Genomic DNA, 20836 nt, shown 5'->3' on the forward strand with positions numbered 1-20836 from the left:
CCCCCCCCCCAGGGGCCTAGGCCACGTGCTTCCCATGCTCTTGCCCCTCTTGCCTCTCACTAGGGCCTTTACCTGCGCCCCTCACACCAGTGGCTCTCTCTAAGCCGGTCCCGCACTCTCGTGCCCGCGGCTCTCTTGGAGCCTGCTTCCGCCGGCTCGCGCCCTTGGCTCCCGCCAAGCCTCTGTGCCAGCCCTGTCTCGGGCTTCCCAGCACTGGGGCTCAGGTGGCATGCAGCCGTGCCTGGCCCCTGACCCTTCTCAGGGTCCCTATGCCACGCACCTCTTGGGCACTTGCCCTCGCTGGGGCCTGCTCCACGCTGCGCGCACCCTTGGCTCCCTCTGAGCCTCTTGGCTCACCCCGAGCCTACGCGCCAGCCCTGCCTCGGGCTTCCCAGTGCTGGGGCTCAGGTGGCATACAACCATGCCTGGCCCCTGACCCTTCTCAGGGTCCCTAGGCCCTCACTGGGCCAAATACTGCCCTCTTGGGCTGGGGTCTCAACCCCACACACCGCACCACGCTGGTGTCCAGTTGCCGCGCCTTCCTGGCACTGCTTCGTGCCCACACAGGGCACCCAGGAAACCCCCGGACTACTGGGGAGCTCCTGTGTGGCCTCCTCACACCCCTACAGCCTCACCCGGTCCTCCGGATGATACACACAACTGAATCATAAGCCAGCCGGCTGCAACCCAAATCATAAGCCCACCGACTATAACAACACAATCAGCCTACCAGCTTCTACATCAAGTCCCGGCTGTCCTGGCTCTCGGGCCAAAGCCTTCTAGTCAGGCTTCTCTCTGACTGCACCATAATGCAGCCCTCTATGTGCCAAGCGGCACTGCTCAGTCTAGCTCTCCTGCAGAGCTCTTACACGCAGGCTGCCAGAAGGGAACTGCCAGCCAGGCTCCGGCCTAGCTGTTTATAAGGGCCCGGCCCTGCCCCCTTCCGGTCACATGACCCCTCTGGTTGCTCTAGCAACCCGCAGCTGAGCTGCCCTGGTGATTGGCATCTGCTCTAATCCTTACTTAGGCACGGGGCACCCAAGTGCCCCTGTGACACCTATGAAAGTTTATGAATTTTTGAACAGATTAGTCCCTGGGGTGCTACTCTGCCCAGCCTTTTCTCTCTTCAGTATTCCTTACAGAAGCCTGGGGTAAATATCTGAGGACAATTTATCCGTTATTTTACATAAATTAATTTACAAAAAATCCTTTTTAATTAAAAATTAAGGAGTCTGATGAGCTATCTTCTTTAACAACAGTTATAACCCTTAGGCATTTGCTTTAAGTGAGTATATCTTGTAGGATGGGCTAAGGAGGGATTGAGGACAATAAGAAGTCCTTTTTTAAATATGTAGGGGATAAAAAGAAGGTATTGGGTAACACAGGGCCTCTGCAGGATATGCTAGTAAATCTGGTGGTCACACTGGATGACAAAGCTAACCTCTTTAACAATTTCTTTGCCTCCATCTTCTTGATCAGGGACCAGGGCATCCCCCCCACCAGGATCCCTGATGGACCCAGGGGAGGTGCTACCGGGCCCAGGGTCAGTGAGGACCTAGTCAGAGAACTTCTGGAGGGACTAGACGTGTTCAAGTCAGCAGGTCCTGACGACCTCCACCCCAGAGTGCTGAGGAAATTAACAGACGTCATTGTGGGACTCCTGGCACAGCTTTATGAGCACTCATGGTGCTCTGGTGAGGTGCCAGAGGACTGGAAAAGGGCCAATGTGGTCCCCATTTTCAAAAAAGGGAGGAAGGAGGACCCAGGAAACTACAGGCCTGTTAGTCTTACCTCAGTCCTGGGGAAGCTCTTTGAGAAAATTATCCAGGAGCACATCTACAAGGGACCAGGAGAGGAGATCATGCTTAGGGGCAACCAACATGGGTTCATTCAAGGCAGGTCCTGTCAGACCAACCTGGTGGCCTTCTACGACCAGGTCACAAAATCCTTGGACGCAGGTGTCATGGTGGATGTAGTCTTTCTGGACTTTAGGAAAACCTTCGACACTGTCTCTCACCCCATTCTCATTAAGAAATTAGGCGACTGTGGCGTCGATGCCTACACAGACTGGGTCGCAAATTGGCTGGAGGGCCCCACCCAGAGAGTGGTGGTGGATGGGTCTTTTTCAGCCTGGAGGGATCTGGGCAGTGGGGTCCTCCAGGGCTCAGTCCTCAGGCCCGCACTGTTCAACATCTTCATCAGCGACTTGGACAAGGGGGTGACAAGCACCTTGTTCAAATTCGTGGATGACACTAAAATGTGGGGAGAAGTGGGCATGCTGGAAGAGAGGGACAAGCTGCAACTAGACAGGTTACAGGGGTGGGTGGACGAGAACAGGATGAGAGTCAATACTGACAAGTGCGAGGTGATGCACCTGGGGAGGAAGAACCAGCAGCATACCTACAGGCTGGGAAATTCCCTTCTAGTCAGCACAGAGGCAGAAAAGTATCTTGGTGTCATTATTGATTCCAAAATGAACATGGGCTGCCAATGTGGGGACACAGTCAGGAAGGCCAACCGCACCTTGTCATGCATCCACAGATGCATCACAAGCAGGTCCAAGGAGGTGATCCTTCTCCTCTATGCGACATTGGTCAGGCCACAGTTGGAGTACTGTGTCCAGTTCTGGGCACTGCACTTCAGGAAGGATGTGGACAGCATGGAGAGGGTCCAGAGGAGGGCCACTCACATGATCAGGGGGCAGCAAGGCAGGCCTTATGAGCAGAGGCTACAGGACCTGAACCTGTTCATCCTCCACAAGAGAAGGCTGAGAGCGGATCTGCTGGCCATCTACAAGCTGGCCAAGGGGGACCAGCAGGCTATGGGAGAGTCCCTGTTCCCCCGAGCACTACCAGAAGTAATGAGGAATAACGGCCATAAGTTGACCGAGAGTAGATTCAGGCTAGATATCAGGAGGCACTACTTCACAGGGCGGCTAGGATCTGGAACCAACTTGTAAGGGAAGTGGCACTCGCTCCTATCCTGGGGGTCTTCAAAAGGAGGGTAGATAATTACCTTGTTGGGGTCATTTGATCCCAGTACTCTTTCCTGCCCATGGCAGGGAGTCGGACTTGATGATCTGCTCAGGTCCCTTCTGACCCTACCTATTATGAAACTGAGGGGGATCTCCATAAGACTACACCTTGTGGGGTTTCCCCTTCTCCAACTGTTGTATTTTGCATGTGAGTTTCATCTTTGCTGAATGAGATTCAAGGCCCACTCATCAGCCTAAAGGCTCCAACTTTGTTCTGGTAAGCAAGAGGAGCATTACTTTTTAGTAATAATAACAAAATGGAATTGAAATGTTGGGTGTACTGAGACAGTAGAAGCTTTTCCATTGCCTTCAGTGTGATCTGGAATTCACCTATTATTCCTTTAAAAAGTCATCAAATCATAATCAATAAAAATGAGCAAAGGACGACCAAATGCTCATCAGGAAAAAACTAACCTTGTAAAATGTGAAATCCACCTTGGCCTAAATAGGATGTTTTAAAAGCCCAACATTTTTAATTCTGATGAAGTGTTTGTCAATTAAGAGCATTAGCTGGGGACACAGTCTGCCTAACTGACACATCCATTCATCCATTGATGCTGCCTGGAGGCATGATAATCATTTATTCAGCAAGGCATTTTAAGTGGCACCCACCTTTCATAGCACATCATCTGCCAGACTGTGAGCAGCAGTAAATAAGGAAACGATTGATATTTCTTGACTGAAGCTATGTGAGGTTTTAATTTCCCTGATAGAAAGTCCACTCAGACATTAGCATTGCTGGAAGATGTATAACTCCCACTTCCTCTTTTCTCCAAACAGAAGCAATATGGTGATTTCCTATTGACAAAACGATCCATCTACTCAGAATTAAACCCCTTAAAACTTTGATCCTTCCATCACATTCTGCTGTCACCTCCACTCCCCCCAAACATGCCTGTGGGTACATAAGTACATCCATAAAGAACTAAACTTTTTGTTTAGCTTTTGAATTTGAAGATACTTTACTTTGTGTAGACTAGGGAGAAAAAGGATTTTTAAGATGTTAGCTAACTTAATTTAAAAACAATTCTTCTTTCATTTTGACAAGGGCTCAGTGTCACAAATATGGTACCATGCTCAGGCTTTTCATCTGGTGGAAATGGGATATTCACTAGATCACAAGTGAGGGGGAATTATTGCAAGATGGTGCTCTGTGTGTTGTGGTATGCAGTTGCCTAAGGCAGGGGTGTCAAAGATATGGCCTGTGGGCCAGGTCCAGCCTGGAGAGCCCTATTAACTGGTGCTGCCTATAGGTCTGCCTGTGCGTCTTGAAGTGTACTCATATGCCTTTTGCAGTGTGTGCTAGGCTGGCCTCACTACTCATGATGCATGGGGCTAGGACAGACAGGTGCTACATGTAGCGAGCAGGGCCACTCCAGGATGTGCGTTGCATGTGGTCCCTGCTTCAGTTGCTCCAGGGTGTGTGCTGCAAGCACTGCCCGCTCCAGTCAATCTGAGACATGCCCTGCACATGGTGAATATGATGGGCTACCCTACATGCTGGATCTGGCATGCAGTGTTGGTCTGTGGGCCTGATGCAGCATGTGGGCCAGGCCCATGTCATTTATTCAGCCTGTGGGCCGGCCTCATGCCATTCATGTGGCCCACAGGTCTGGATGAGTTTGACACCCCATTCCTAGAAGTCTGGCAGCATACCGATTGATCTAGAACAATGGTTTCCCTGGTTCCCAACCTTTTCCTATACTGTGGACTGGCACAGGAGCGGGATGGGGCACACAGAGCCGGCTGTCTCCCTCCCAGGACTGCCCAGCCACCCAACTTTAACCCCTCACATGGCTGCTGGGAAGCCGGTCACCCGGGCAGACAGATGGGGGTCTGAGCAGGGGCCTCATGCCATGACCCGGCAGCCAACTCTTCGGGGCCCAGTACTGGAAACCTCTGATCTAGAAACCCCAGTTGCAGCCATATAAGGTACATTCAATCACTAGGGTCAGGATCATTTAGGCACCTAACTCCTATTCAAGTTCCTGCCATTGATTTCAGAAAATTAGGTGTCTAAATACCTTCAGGCATTTTTATACATGTAAACACCACAGTGCCAGGCACTTTGAAAAGCGCCCAGTGCAGCATTGCTTGCAATTGTATACGTGGCAACATAGACTTCAGCTCATCCTGTGTTCAATTTAGGTTATTTATTCTCCAATCTTCCCTTTACAGCCAGTTCCTAATTCATGAGGCAGAGCATGGACTTGACTAGAGAAGGACAGCAGTGAGAGCTGGGATAAGAGACAGTGTTGGAGCAGCTGCAAGCTGGAGTAATTGGGGCCAGGACATAGAACCTGGAATACAACCCAACATCCCTTTGCTGTCAGGAAGCATCTGTAAAACCCACTAGTAAACTGTGTTTCATTGTATGCTAGGTGCTTGTCCACATATAGAATCCCAGTCTATATTGCTATCAGTTATTTTCTTATTTCAAGGAGCAGAAGTTTGTATTGAGTCTAAAAATTCTAACTCAGCTAATGACACATGTGGGGAATGAGATGTTGCTACATTATGAAATTTGTTTTCAAAGGTTTTTTTTGTTAACAACGTAGGTAATTAAATACATGCAAAGAAAACTATATAAATGGAAAAGAAAATGACTTGTTTGCAAACTCATGGATTCAAAACCTGGGAAATACCACAATTAAGATGCACCCCTAACTTGTCCCCTGGGCTAGGGACAGACATTAAACATAAACTAGTTTAAGTGATCAGGAACTGGTTTAAATCTGTAACAGAACAGAAGTTCTGTGCACATAAATCAGTTTCAAAATGGCTGAAACTGGTTTATGATAAACCTGGTTGAATGCAGTATCAGGCTTAACTGATTTGGGTCAAGCTGGTTTATGCAATGTCTGTCCCAGACCCCTTGCTGGTTTAAGTTAAACCAGAGTCCCCCAGCATCCTAGATGCTTTGCAGCCCTGGGCTGGGTTGGGCTGGGTGGTGCTCTCTGCTCCAGAGAACAGGGCTGGCTGCACTCCTCCTCTCCCCAGCCAATGCTCTGGCAGAGAGTGCAGGCACAGCAGGGTCTGCCTTGCTTTCCCCTGCTCTAGCCAGTGGTCCCTCTAAACTGTGTGGCACACACGGCTGTGCCACACATGCTCACTCATGACGCGCTGCCAGGCACACTGCACAACTTAGAGGGAATGCTGGCCCCAGCCCACCTTGCTGCTTACTGCGCAAGCAAGCATCCGCCACTCCCATCTCACACAGCATGGACCCCAGCCCCATGGACCCTAGGCATGAGGTATGCTAACTAACGCTGAGATGTCTGTGTGCGTGCGTTCCCAGTTTCACTGGGACAGGCAGACAGAACTGTGTCTGCTTAGGGCTTTTTGTAGCTAATCAACAGGTCAGCTGGTAATGTCCCTCCATTCCTTCCTTGGAAAAAGCTGTGTTATCACCTCCCTGCTGGCTCCCTCACCTGTTTGCAGACGATATGAAGAAACAGGGAAAGAGAGACTGAAAAGGTTGGTATCATCAAGAGAGGCATGCACTCCACACCCCCACTTTGCCTCAGAGTGCTAGCCAGGGGCTAGGGGCTGGGGGCTGGCAACACTCCCACCACTTGAGCAGTGAGCGAGAAAAACCCTGGGACTGTGTAGGCAGGGTGGGGATTTACACCCCTCCCTAATCAGAGCATCCTGCCAGGGCCTGGCCACACCCCCCCCTCAGCTCAGCCTTGTGGAAGGGAAAGGAGGGCTGCTCTAGCACCCCCTGGTTTCTAGCTTAAGCCACTGCAGGCATGTGCCACATTTCCTCAGTCCAGAGGGAATGTCTGTCCACTTGCAAACCAATTTAACCTAGGCAGGTTAGACTAACCTGCAAAGACTGAATCAATTCAGGCTCAGGCTTTTTGAATGTCTGTCCCTAGCCCTCATGTACATGCATTATGATATAGTCTTTAATTACACAATCACATACTAATTTTTATCACAATAAGGGCCACAGGTGACATCCTACTACTAACAGTGCACCCTCGTTCCTATTATGGGCTGCCTCAAAACACCGTGTGGTTTGACCACATCCCTCCCACCACTGACATGCCTGATATATTTTCTCTGCTAAGTGAATTCTTAAAAGAACAGCAGAAAGCCAGATAGGCCAAACCAAATCCTTCTCTTGCTAGAGGAATCAGCAGCTTCTCCCTTATTACAGCTTTAATATTGAATCGGAGCAAACAGAGCTTCACATGGGGCATGACCTGGCCCTTGGTGTGCAGTGAACCATTATTTCAATACATTACTTTGTGTGGTGTGATTTGTAACCATTTTTCCTCAAGTCTATTAAGATTTGGGCTTAACTAACCCTACTGAATTTATAATCTTAGCCTTCTTTTCCCCATATTTCACACAGCAGGCCCCTCTGTATAAGGCTCTTTCTTATCCCATATTGTGTTATTGAAGTCTAAACATTGTAGGACATGCATTTATAAAACACCAAGCTCATTTTGGGGCACCATAAATAACTACTAACATTGAAATATAACAAAAATCTCATAAAATATCTTAGCTGTATGTGCATCATCAGGGCCAGAATGCTGGACTAGCACTTTGGCTGGTGTAAACTGGCATAGCTTGCTTGACCCAGAATACCAATAACACTGTATAACATGAATGAGGGCCTTACCAAAACCCTGCCATTGCAACAACAGGTAATATGGTTAATACTAGCAAATTGCCTGTCAAGAATGATGGGGCGGGGGAGGAGGCAGGAACAGAGGCCCACATCTGGTCCTCCCACAGCTTCGGGGTCAGGCTCGCTTCCCCACCCCCTTTCGGGTCTGGGCCTTGCCTCCCCACTCCCTCGCCACCACCTCTAGGGAGCAGCGCTGGGGGTCACCTCCATCCCCACCATCATGGTGGCACACGGCCTGTCCGGAATGCTGTTGGAGCACTCTGATTGGTTGTTTCAGACAATCAATCAGAGTATGAATAAAGCATTACAGACACACAAGCAGACTAAGGATTTTATAATATTTGAATGTACTTGGAACATGCCCCAACCATGACCTAGGACAACAGAGGAAGGCAAAATTCCCAACAGTCCTTAGCAGGCTTACCTAGGGGAACAAATCCGTCCTGACCCTAAACTAGGCAAACAAATTCAGTCATGTTTCTCAAGCCATCACTCACCCACAGACACATCCACATCCACATCCACATCCACAGACACATACACACACACCCATACACATGGGGGACTGGTGCTTCCTGAGTCAGGGGGGCCATCAGTGGGGCATGATCAGGGGGGTCCCTAGCAGTCAGCTGGCGACTGGGGGGTGGGGAGGTCCTTCAGTGGCCAATCGCTGCTTCTGCTGCCGACGTCCTGCCAGCAGTGCCAATTTCAGGGGGTGCACAAGCAGTCTCCGTGCCCCACCAGGGAAAGTGCTTACTCTCAGAGTGGTCATCAGTGCTTTCAGAGGGGGCACGTGTCCCCCATGCCCCACGTACACGTCGCCTATGCCCATGCAACACTCATTCCTTGCATATCCCATCACCAAGTCATTCATTCTTCATACTTGGTTTTAGCACAGGTAGAGCTTACACATTCTTTAAGCACAACAAACAGCTTTTTTTCCCTACTTCTCAACAAGAAAAACATGCAAGAGGTCAATGTAAAACAATCAAGTTTCTTAATCCCATTCTTTTACTCCTATGGGAGTTCCTTTGTGTTTAGCTCCAGGGCATCTGTCTCTCAGAAGTGTATATTCAGTTTCCCCCCACCAACAACTTGTATTCCTTATTGCCATGGATAACCTATTATGTAAGGAATAGGGTATGTGGATAGAAAGACGTATCCTCTCCCTTCAGCTATTCCCAGGAGTCTGTATATGACTTATAGAATTCTAGTTGATCCCTCCATAAAGCATTATTGTGTCTTTATTGTCTAAATACATTTGTTTAGTATCACAAACAGGACTCTTTTTGACCAGGATGATTTGTAACTTGAAATCCTTTTAAATAATAGACTGAAAGGAGCCTAGAACATTGGTATGACTCATACAAAGTCAGGTGAGTGGTATTTCGATCAGTGAAATACAGAAACTATTGAAACTATTAGCTGTTTATATACGGCTCTAGGAAAAGGCTAGATCCAAAGGGCTCTCCCTAGCTTTAAAACTAGAGTGACCTGATGAACTTCTACATGATAGCTACCTGCTGTATTTTGGGGGAATAAACTGTACGTTCCTGTCTAGGTAAAAGTATGGATTAAACAATAAGTAGTTAGTGAAAAACACATGCAACATTTCTTTGAAATATGTGTCTGTCCCACCTACTTCTTTTCTTATGGCATCTTCCATTGTTTTCCTTTAGTCTAGTATCTGTCATTTCCCTCTTAAAACCATGGGTGTGAGAGGCTATAAATGAAGTGGAAGTGGAGCAAAGGCACACAGCAGTGGACTGAAGAGTTCTGTTCTGTCATACCACTCTTGGTAGCTGCACGGAAGAGGCTTAGGCACGAGAGAAAAATGGTCCACAAGCTTATTCCATTGCTGCATAAACAACTATCTAATTTTCCTTCTTGTACATTTTTAAATCAATAGTAAAGCACTATTGTTAAAGGGGACTGTCAGGGGCATAAATATAGACAATGAACAGCCTGCTTGGGTCAGCAAACTGGCATAACACCAAATTTCTCACTTGGGAGAAGGGGAAGAGAAGAGTGAGGGGGGTGAAAAGATCACCAGGAGCTCAGGAAACTGGAAGGCTCAGATTATGGGTGAGGGAAGGAACAGGATATTATAAACAGCATTTAATGTAAAGGAAATATGAAAAGTTTAAACCAAGAAAAAAAGAATAAAAACCCCTCAAGGAATACAAACAAGAAGGTGAAAAATAGTGATTCCTTCACCATGCCCATTTATAGTTTCATAGTTTCTAGGGTGAGAAGGGACCTGAGCAGATCATCGAGTCTGACCCCCTGCCATGGCAAGAAAGGTCCCCTACTTTTATGATTTAGCAATATCGAGTGAAAGCTACAAAGCCTTTTAACAATTCACCAGGACATTTTTTCTTCTTCAGAAAGCAGAATTTGATCTATATTCTCTGGGTGAGAAAAAAGACGACCTACCATCATGATCCATAGGCATGTGGATCTCCTGCTAGGAAGGTGTATTTTATACATGTACCTTGCTGGAAAACAGGTGTCCTAAGCAAAACTATAGATGATACTTAAGTGATGGCAAATCATACAATTTCTTTCTTTTTTTTTGGCTGAAGCAGAATTTACTCTCCCGACAGTTTTCATGTACCAAGAACAGCTTTTCTTCAATTGGCAGTCAGGTGGCAGGTAAGTCATGTGAATGGTTGGGAATAGCCAGAGTAAGGAATGGTAGAAATACAAGTTGAGATGCAAAATAACCAAACACTAGTTGTGCTCAATTTTATTACAAACCCAGAGTGGGCAATCACCTATTTCAAAGTGAGCTGAAATAAAAAAAATGTTGAATTTTGTATGTATAAAAGAGTAAGTGAAAGGATCTTTTGACATGGGTCAAAATTCCAGTCACATTTTAGGTGTGTAGTTTAGAAATAAAAATGAACATCTGAACTGAGGATTTGCCTGTCATATTTAAGCCTGAAAGAAAAAGTGCTTTCTTAAATCCTTGAGGTAGAAATTAAAAAAAATAGAGGGAGGTGAAGGGAATAATAAGATAGTAGCAGCAAAAACTGTTTCCAGTCATAATGCTAACATGCAAAATACATCTTTTAAAAACAGATATTGATGAACACATTTATTACTTGGGCTGGAAGCAACTATGAAAAGCAATAGTTGGGTTCTCTCCAAAGGAGTATGTCTAGACATCTGAAATATAGTTCATTGGCTTTTCCCATGAGTTGAAGACTGAGTCCTGTGCATGTCATCAAATGTGGCAGAGAACATTATCTTTTGTGATTCATTGCTCAGTTCTCACTATAATTCAGTTAATGATGACTGTGTATGTTTTAATCATCTTAGTGAACTCAGTATAGTCAGATCATTTCATGTCAAGGACTTACGACAATTATATTATAGGGAGAAAGACAAACAGAGAGGACTTAGGAAACTTTCCAATATTATTAGTAGTGTGTTAGAACAAAACTTAAAATTGTTATTAAAACTCCATTGAACACTACCAGATTTTAGATACTAGGTTATGTTTATTTTAAAACAATTTTTCATTTTTTAAATTTAGTGTCAGCTTGACAAAGTTGGCAACTGATTGCCTCTTGTTATTTAGTAGCAGTCTGCTGAAGTGAAAAGAAATTGCATGACTAAAGGCTTCTTGGGCTGTAAGGCTGTAAAACTGGGATATATTGCAGGTCAAACAATAACTTCCAGGAGTTTTTAAAATGAGAAGTACCTTGAAGTTGGTTGGCCACTGATCTGTATCAAAGTTAAAAAACAAGACAAAAATTGACAGGCAGATCTGACAGGAAAACAGCTGTACTTGAGAGAAGGCAAGACAGCTGGGAAGAAACCATCATCACAGAAAGTAGAACAAATAGCAAGTTATGAACAGAGGAAAACCCCTTGGGCATAAGTGGAATCAATGGTGAAGTGCATATAGATAGACGATGCTGTCATCCGGACAGTCTGAAGAATTAAGGGAGGCCTCAAACTATAGTAATCCCAATGGGGAAGAATGGACAGGAAGGAAGAAAGGAACTCCAGAGACATCAGTTTGCTTCAAGAAACATCATTATGCCTAGAAAGATATTTGTGGCTAAAGAGTTCTTGAACAGTAATCAGAGACACCAATAAGAGAGCCTGTGGGTAGGAGCTGGCCTGATTTTTCAAACATGCTAAGCACTGCAGCTGCCACTGCCTTATTGTTGGGTTACTCAGCAACTCTGAAAATCAGATAATCGACAACAAATAACATACTTCATTACTATAGAATGCTAAAACTGCTGTGTTTCCTTTAAATTCCCTTTAGATACTGCCATTAAATTATTTTTTTAAACGTTCATACACTTCATTTTTCTGTTGCCATTGTGTTTGTGCTTCCCTTTGTTCTCCATCCCTAGGCTGGTCTCAGTTCCACCACTCATCTCTTTGTCAGCTTCTCAGACAAGCAGTTGTGCTTCTTCATATACCTCTCTATGTCCGGTGTATCTGACTATAGTCCACAAAGTCCCTATTCTCTCTGCATTTAAGTCCCTGTTATATATATAAATCAACTATATGCTTCTAAAGTGTCATTTCTCCAACTTCTTTCTACTTGTCTGCCTGCCTTTAGATTGTTAGATCCTCTAGGGAGTGCAAAACCCATTCTTAAATGTTTGAGAGGCTGTATTACGTGATGTGTGAAACTATGAATAGCAGTACTGATAAAAAAATAAATTTTTGATGAAAAATAATCCTAAGAAAAAATACTGTTGAAATTTTAAATCCCTTCTTCCTCTTCTTGGCAAACAAAGGTCAAAGTTTGCTGAACACAAAAATTCAGAATTTGATATTTTGAATTTTGATGAACTTTAAGAAAAATCTTCCCTCCTTCCCATTCCCCACTAAATCTCTGTGTGATTTTCTCCAGCTTAAAAGAATTTCCAGTTCTGAAAATTTAAAGTTCTTGCCGCTTCCCTCACTTCCCCCCAAGTCTATGAAGCTGGCAAAAATAGATTTCTAGCAACGTTTTGTGCAATTTCTCCTCAAGAGAAGGAAACTAGAATATGAAGTGGTAGTACTAGAGTGATGGTAGAACCATGTTGGTCCAGGAACTATGTGAGAGGCAAGGATCCTTGAAGAAGAATACACTGTATTCAAAAGCCTGTCTAAGTTTACACTAATCATGCAGTGTTCCAATAAAAGATATCACACATAAAGATACTTGCCTCTTGCATGGAAACCTGAAGATAATTCACCATGAAGATACAGCCAGGTCCACCTTCCTTACCAAAAAGCCCCAAAGCAAACAAATACAGTACAGCAGCTTTTATAACCTTTTTGAACAGTCATGGTTGTGACTTGGCTTTTGATGTTTACCACAGTGTCTTGCAGGCTGTGATGCCATATCAGCTTTAATAAAGCAAATCCACCTCTATATGATTCTTAAGGAGGGTAATTATGGAAAAGATACCCATGAAGTTCCCTCTATGGAGTCTAGTGGAGAGGAATACTGCTGTACCAGCTAACATCCTGTCCCTTACAGGAGCAGAAAGACCTGTGTGTGGCATCCTTCCTACAAACTGATGAGAGATGCACAATGCCCCCTCTGCACTATATTATCCAGTTTTGAAATCACAACATTAAAGTAATAAGCATATTTGCACGGAAGTCTGATACCAAGCCAAAGGACGGGTTGGTACCTGTGATAACGTATTTTAACTGGCACCATGCTGGTATTAAATGGGCATGCAAAAATGTCTGTAACCTAGTAAAAAAAAAGTAGGTAATAGGAGGTGTAAAATAAGCTAAATGATTAGTGCTTTATCTTAAACTTAAAGCCTCATGTATTTTACAGCAAGCTTACCCTGAATTGAGCAGCCTAAACTATGCAGGCCTAGATTTTGCAGCATTTTGCTGCCATAGGCCAGAAATTCTGTAAGAGCATCAGATAAATTAAATATGAGCATAAATAATGCACTGGGGCCTGATGGTCTCTGCATTTCTGCAGGCAGGGGCTTCAGTGCAAAATTCACCCTTTGCCACAGAACTGTACTTCAGCATCTAATTAAATGAGCTGGCTCTGTAATGTTTTTCCTCTGATGGCTCATCAACCTGACAGCTTCCCACAGTAAACATTTTTCTGATAAAAAAAGTTACATTATGAATGGTAAACATACATGTTTAAGAATTTTATTTTGACTAAAATACTTTTATAACAAGTGTAAATATACAGAGGGGCTTGAATCACTCCTCTTAGAAGATGCATGATTTGTGAACCCAAAATCACCAGGACTAAATATGCCATGTCCCCATCTTTCTAAACCACCATATGCCAGTGAGAGTCATTTCATTTTTCTGTATGCACTGACAGCCCCGGGCATCCAGAACAGATGGTTCTCTCTCACCTAATCAAATCCACACAGGGCATATGCCATCCAAGCCAGATCAGTCCAAGGTGGCTCTTTCCTGGGACTATATCCTTGTTTAGCTCCTCATTGATATCTCATGCACTAGCACACATCACAAAAACTGTCACCAAAGAGACTGAGGATTTTTGCATTAAAACAAGAGAGTCCCCAAACTTAGCATAAGGCTTTGCAAGCATATCTAATGTACCACCTCCAAAGCCACAATTCACTGCTTGGAAGCTTGTTTTAAGAGTACATACACATGACCTTTGCATCAGAGTACTATTTTAGCTCCCACCATGTACTACATTATTCATACTTGGGCAAATGTGTTTATTCATACATTTTCTACTGTCGCAGGCATTATTATAAAGAGGTATCTCATTTTTGGCCACCATGACCACACAGGCTATACTACATGAGGAGTCTGAGAAAGAGGGCAGTTTGAGCACCTGCCTACTCAGTGGCTCTGGGGAAGTGTGTTGGGCCAGGAATAGAACGGTGGAAATCTAAAGCTGCCTGCAGCCCTGCCTCACTTGTTGACAGCTTTACACTTGGGGTGCAAAGAGTTTCTTTTCCCCTAACCCAGGTATAGCTTGGATGGGGTACCAAGCCTACTTGATCAGTGGCAAGGCTTCAGAGAGTAAAGATGCAGGGCTTGGTGCAGTAAGCCCAATCCCTGGAATCTGGCCCGTGCTTCATTCTGAGTATGAGAGCATCTATGATGATCCCAGCTGGGTCTGGCCCAAATCTAGGGTTGATTTTTTTTTAAGATTTAGGAGTGGCAGAGACCACTGGAGCCCTACTAAGGGAGGGGGCCTGAGCTGGCCTGTGTTTGGTGGCTCCAGCCCTTGGCAATAGGCTTGGAAGCAGAAGAACATAAGCTCAAGAATGTGGCCTCTGTTGGCATAGCAGGGGGCACTCCTTTTGTTGTGGACAAACTTTTTTTTTGTGGTTAGAAAGGGAGCCGCTCTGAGAAAAGGAGCTGACCGTGGGACTGCCTCAAGGAGGTTTTCAGTGTGCTGGTGACTCTGGGTGTCTTCTGCCTGCCTTTTTAACAGCTTGCTGTGCATGGGTGTTGTTTGCTTGTTTGTCCCCACCCCTCATTCCCTCTTTGAAGTGACGGATTGACAGGGCTTGCTATGTATGAGGCTGGTTTAGGTAACTAAGAGGTGACGCTAGGGTAGGCAGCCTTATAAAAGGTAGCCCTTGCAAACACTGCAGGGAGAAGAGGGTAGCAAAGATGGAGTCTGCTCTAGAAGGGAGTCATGGCAAATCCTGATGTGCTTCTATCTAAGCCCTGGGAATGATTGCTGTGATATCTAAATTTGGATGCCCTCTACTTTTCTTTACTTATATAATGATAAAACTGGGCTAATGTTCGTTGGCTTGTTTCAGAGCAGGATTTTCCCCCCCGCCCTTGTGTTTCATGGCTGTTGCTTTCAATGGGCTCATAACCTTGAAGGATTATACTTGATTCTAAACTCTCTGGAGTGTCATATTAATCAAATAGGAAGGTTCTCATAATAGTAGCTTGAAAAGTTCCTCCAAGTACCATGACCTACATTGCCTTACCAGTTTTTCTGTACGCTTTTGACACCACTTGCTGACATAACTGCTGTAAGTCTTTGCTTGTTGGTTTACAGACCACTTCTCTTAAACATCTATTAGGCAGAACCTTGACTGATGCTAAAACAGGATTTCTATATAGAATAGCCTGGCAGTGAAGAAGGAACAAATTTGTTGTTTTACAATAAATTGAATAAATGACATAAACAAGTTTTTGGGAAGCTGTATGCCTAAAATAATCTTACTCTCAGAATCTTTTCAGTTTGTGCTTTTCAGACTGCCCTTCTCAGGTGCCAAGATTGGAGCCTCAGACAAGTATAAAAAACCCGCTTAATTAGAACATGAAAGTTAAACAGATACAGAAAGGGAGCTACATAATACCTGGAATTTTAATGGTAATGTTCTAATGAGTATACCACTAATGAGTATACCAGAAAATCTTTTCTCTCTCTCTCTCTCACACATATACACACATACAGACACACACACACACAATTCGGTGCAACTAAGTTATTGCTGTATCATGCTTTGGGATTTTATCAAACCCACAAAATGTATCCTGGAAACCTCTCTGATCCAGAAGTAACAGGTAAGCTTAGAGTGCTTGTAATTTTTTTTGCTTATGCATCACATAAGGCTCAAGTCACTGTCTGGCTGCTTGTAGATTGTGTATTGGCAAGAAAATATGTCTACTACTACACTTTGGTTGTTTTTTTTTCCAAAACTAAGAACAGTGTCTTGGTTACATTTCTAAATTCACACTGGAAAAACTTGTTATACATGCACCAACCCCCCCCCCCAACTACTGTAGCCATTACAACTGTGGGGAGAAGTGCCATAGGGCTATAAACTGGATTGTGTAACTTTTCACTGGTTAAGCTAATATGCCTCCAGAAAGGTGACAAAAACGCATCCATGCACTTATCATGTGAATGGATCTTGAAAGTCAGACACTTCTCCATTAGCAAGCTCTATAGGCACAAAACACTCTTTGTGTCCACAGGACTTGTGTACACAATGCTGGATAGTACTAAGGAACACTACAGTAAAAATACTCCATACATTTACTCCCACTCCACACATGATATGGAAAAAAAAAAAAGGTAATGTAGCTGTCGCTGTATTAGTACAGGGCACATCCTGTTCCAGTCTTATAACTACACTAGCAAACTGCCCATCATGAATGCCAGGCGGGGATGGAGCACTGCCACCCAGCGCCCTGCAGTGTCATCGCTCCACCTCTGGCTCCGTGAGCCCCCCCGTGTTCCCCCCCAGCTCCACATCTGGCCCTGTTCGCCTCCCCCAACCCCCACATCCAGCTCCCCACCCGCCACTCGCAGTACAGCCCTGTGTGCCCTCCTACCCCCTGCCGCTCCACCCCACCCCACCGCCAGCTCCCAGGAACAGGGTGGGGAGGGGAACTTGCATGTGGTGGCAGCTGGTGACACTCAGCAACATGCAACATGCCCCCCCCTCCCTGCCAGCTGTCAGGGCTGGGCAGCAGCAGTAGCGGGGGGTTGGGGAGAAGGCACTACCTCCAGAAACACCCCCCATTTTCCTCTCTTCCCTGCTGCCTCCCCCTCCCTGCCAGCTGTTGTTGTGGGGGTGGGCGCAGCAGCCCCTTGCAGTCAATTGGTGCATGTCTTCTTGGCGGTGCATGCACAGTTGGCCTGAAGCGTTATGAACAGACAGACTAAGGGTCTTTTTATATTAGAATATTGCTCTGGCTCAATTCCATTATGTACCAAAAAGCAGCTACCTGATGCTTTTTCAGATGTTTTGCAGATAGTGAGCATACAGATGGAACACATATTCACAGTTGTGCAGACGCACGCATAACATTTGTTCTTTAAATGCTGTTTTCCTCTGACATTTAAAATCTTTCCTTTGGAAATAAGGGAGGCAGCCCTTAAGGGCTGGCTGATTTTGTAGCAGGATCCAAGTTATGGTCATTTCAAAGCAGTGGTAAAGGAAAAAAAAAAAGAGATGGAGCTAAAAAAATGTTTAGAGCTAAACTGAGATTTTAGTAAAGGAGGATATGGACATAGAGTGATCATATTTGCCTTTTGTAGCCTTTGAAAGAAAAACTTGTTGTAGTTGCTTAGGCAAAGGCTGAAGCCAAAGCAGCAGCAGCTGGGCTCTTCTCCCAAATGTACAAGAATGAAAACTCACTCAAATTTGGCACACATGTATTTGATAAAGAAATGTAGCTGATTTGCAGAACAGTCACAAATGATGAATGAGATCTTACCATGTTAAAAGGGCATGTGGTATATGTGTTCAGAAATCCTTTCCAGACAAAACCATCTTACTTAGGCACATTTGAAACCCAAAGTCATTCACTGAATGGGGAAGAGAGATCCTGGCTGCAAAAGAAGAAATGGCTACAAAAGCATGATAAAAATGCTGACTAGCCTATAGTGCGGCACTTTAAGAATCCAAGTGTATATTGGCTCATAAAAGTGCCAATCAATTTGATCTGCACATTTCCTAGAAGGCATGAGTGACTGGTGCCTCCTGAATCTTGGGGGGCACCTGCAAAAGCCACTGACGTTGTCGGCCCTGTCAGGGAGGGCACTAGCCCTACTGACAGCGTCAGTGTCAGCCGTCGGGGGGGCGCCAGCCCTGTCAGGGGGGTCACATGCACCCCTGTGCACCCCCTACCAATCACCTATGCTAGAAGGTATTTATACTTTAAAGATCTTTCACTGATTAAATACTGCCAATGCAATATAACCTAAAGAAGTTATAGCACAGAAACCACATTTTTGATCCCCAATTTTTAGTCTCTTTTCTTCTTTATTCTCTTTCTGCATTTGTAAAATTGGGGAATGATACTTAGCTGCTTCACATTAATTAAAAATACCATGTGATCTGACTTCTAATAGTCGTGTCTTCTAACATGCCACAGGCATAGTGGGAGGCATGATTTTGGGATCAGGTCCTAGCTGCACCCTACTTGCCAGTACAGGGAGAGCCCTCCTGTTCATCAGGACCAGGGCCAATAATCAGTTGATTGTCAGTCCCTGTCCCAGGGCAAGTACTAGGGTCAGGTCAAGATCCTGGAATGAGCCAACGCCAGGTCCATTCATGGGCTTCCCATCAAGGGAGTTAAAACCCCATGCCTGTCAGCTAAAGTGGGACTGCTGGATGCAGGGCATGAGAGACTCCTGGAAAGGAAAGCTCCATCCCCACCAGGGGACTTTGGTCATGAGGATTAAATTCCTCAGCAGGGGAACCCTTTGGTTCCCTTGCTGGGAGGCTCAAAACAGCCCTGGGCCCAGCTGGAGAACTGGGGCTGCCCTGGGCACCAGTGGGAACCATTTGCTGACTGTCAGTACTGGCCCTGGGGCAACCCCAGATATGCCACAAATTAAACTTGAGGCACTGTACAAACCAGCTATTAAAAAAAGAAAAAAAAACCCTGCTATATTATACGTGGAACATTTTAATGGCTGGTTTGCCATTTTAAGATGCATTAAATTGGGTGCATGTGTAGCCCCCCTGCCATTCATGCTGCCATTAACATGCGAATCCTGGCTTAAATGTAGCATGCAGAGGGGCCCTAAAGCTCTTAAAAAGCCATTATATATTATTTGTATCCAAATCTGAGCCGTTATGAAGACAAAGTGTTGCTAGCATCAAAGGTGTAGATATGATTTGACACTGGACTTAACTGTTTGTTATTTACATTAAGATTCTGTGCTCAAGAGTAAGAACACAGTTGCAAACCCCATTGCCCTGGGAGCCTCCAGCTTTCTATTTAGATAAAAAAGAAGAGAGCATTCATTAAAGAGATGTATTCTTATTTTTAATGTAACATCACCACAATCGTCACTGATCTTTTAAAACACACCTGGAGAGTTTTTAGTAAAATGATACATTACCAGATCACAATTAACTTGACAGCCCTATAAAGGCTGTATTTTCAACATCACATTTAAATTATTAAAACTCTGTGTGTGTGTGTGTGTGTGTGTGTGTGTGTGTGTACACACACACACACACACACACACACACACACACACACACACACACACACAATGAGAACTGAATAAAGCCATTTAAATATTCCTCTTGGAAGAAATAAACAGTAGAGTTGCTTTCTTTCACTTCATAATTACTGACTGAAGCTATCCCATCTTCTTTGGCAATTTTGATTCTGTAATTTCAATTATTGGATTATAATAGCCTATACCAGGGGTTCCCAAAGTTTTTGTGCTGCAGCCCAGCAAACCATGACCCAGCAGTCACAGCCGACTACACAGCCGGAATTTCTGGGCAGAAGACAAGTAAGGATATTCTCCTCCTTACCCTTGGGCAGGGGGTGGGCCAGCCCCTGCGCTGCCGCGGGCCCTGCAGAAGCAGCCGTGGCCTCTCTGGTTTGGCTCTGGCCTGGCTCTGGTTTGCCAGTCCATGGCCGCTTCTGGTCCGGCAGCTGACCATGCTGAGGACCAGCAGCCGACCTGCCATGGCCCAGCACTGGGCCGTGGCCTGGGGATTGAGAACCCCTGGCCTACACTTCAAAATAATGGTAACTAAAGGTGCAATTCACCCTGTGCAAAGGGACTAGACCAGGGGTAGGCAACGTTTTTTGGCCAGAGTGCTGAAAAAACCACAATGTCTACTTTGGAAGGTGCCAGAGTGCCAACATGGCAGAAAAACAAAATGGGCGGGGGTGGTACATGGCAGGACACACTGCATATTAGTATATTTAATAATCATAAATGTTGCCTTTTTTGTTGAGCATGTTGCAATGACAGAGAGAAAAAAAAAGAGACAAATAAGAAAAAGAGGAGAGAGACAGAAAGAGAAAGAGAAAGAAAAAGGAGAGCAGAGAGAGAACCAGGCACATGCACAGAGAACCAGAACACATCCAGAACAGACACATGCACACAAACATTCAGAACCAGACGTGTGCGCACACAGACACATAGAACCAGACAGAGGCAGACAAACGCACAGAACCAGCTGTGCGGGCGCATGGAGCCAGGATCCTAGGCCACTGGATAATGTCTGACCCAACAATGCCCTGGTCCTGCCAGAGCCTCTGTGCTTCCCTGGGGAGCCAGCCCCTGGGCTGCAGCGCAGCTGGCTGAGGCCCCGGTCCGGAGCCTGCCCGTCAGCCCAACCACCCACCCACCCCGCACAGCTAAGTTCGCAAAAGGTGCAGTGCTCCTGGCAAGAGGCAGGGCCAGCTTCATTCTCGGGGGGGGGGGGGGG

The 20836-nt window shown here is 45.4% G+C and overlaps 3 long non-coding RNA genes across 3 annotated transcripts in view; 1 reads left to right on the top strand and 2 right to left on the bottom strand.

Moving 5' to 3' along the window:
* Positions 1 to 7365, bottom strand: part of LOC109295653 — a 9065-nt gene extending 1700 nt beyond the window's left edge. The window contains exons 1-2 of the long non-coding RNA XR_002096802.1: positions 7350 to 7365; positions 5004 to 5007 (exon numbers count right to left, since the gene is read on the bottom strand). This is a non-coding gene — a long non-coding RNA (uncharacterized LOC109295653). The remainder of the gene's footprint in view (positions 1 to 5003; positions 5008 to 7349) is intronic.
* LOC109295652 overlaps positions 5965 to 20836 on the top strand; it is a 15038-nt gene continuing 166 nt past the window's right edge. The window contains exons 1-2 of the long non-coding RNA XR_002096801.1: positions 5965 to 5984; positions 10678 to 10681. This is a non-coding gene — a long non-coding RNA (uncharacterized LOC109295652). The remainder of the gene's footprint in view (positions 5985 to 10677; positions 10682 to 20836) is intronic.
* LOC109295651 lies at positions 19403 to 20256 on the bottom strand. The gene is made up of 2 exons (XR_002096800.1): positions 19644 to 20256; positions 19403 to 19569 (listed from the first exon to the last, which is right to left on the bottom strand). It is a non-coding gene; the product is annotated as an uncharacterized LOC109295651 (long non-coding RNA).

This window comes from Gavialis gangeticus, unplaced genomic scaffold (genome assembly GCF_001723915.1).
Source record: "Gavialis gangeticus isolate Ggan-Ray unplaced genomic scaffold, GavGan_comp1, whole genome shotgun sequence".
Classification (NCBI taxonomy): domain Eukaryota; kingdom Metazoa; phylum Chordata; order Crocodylia; family Gavialidae; genus Gavialis; species Gavialis gangeticus.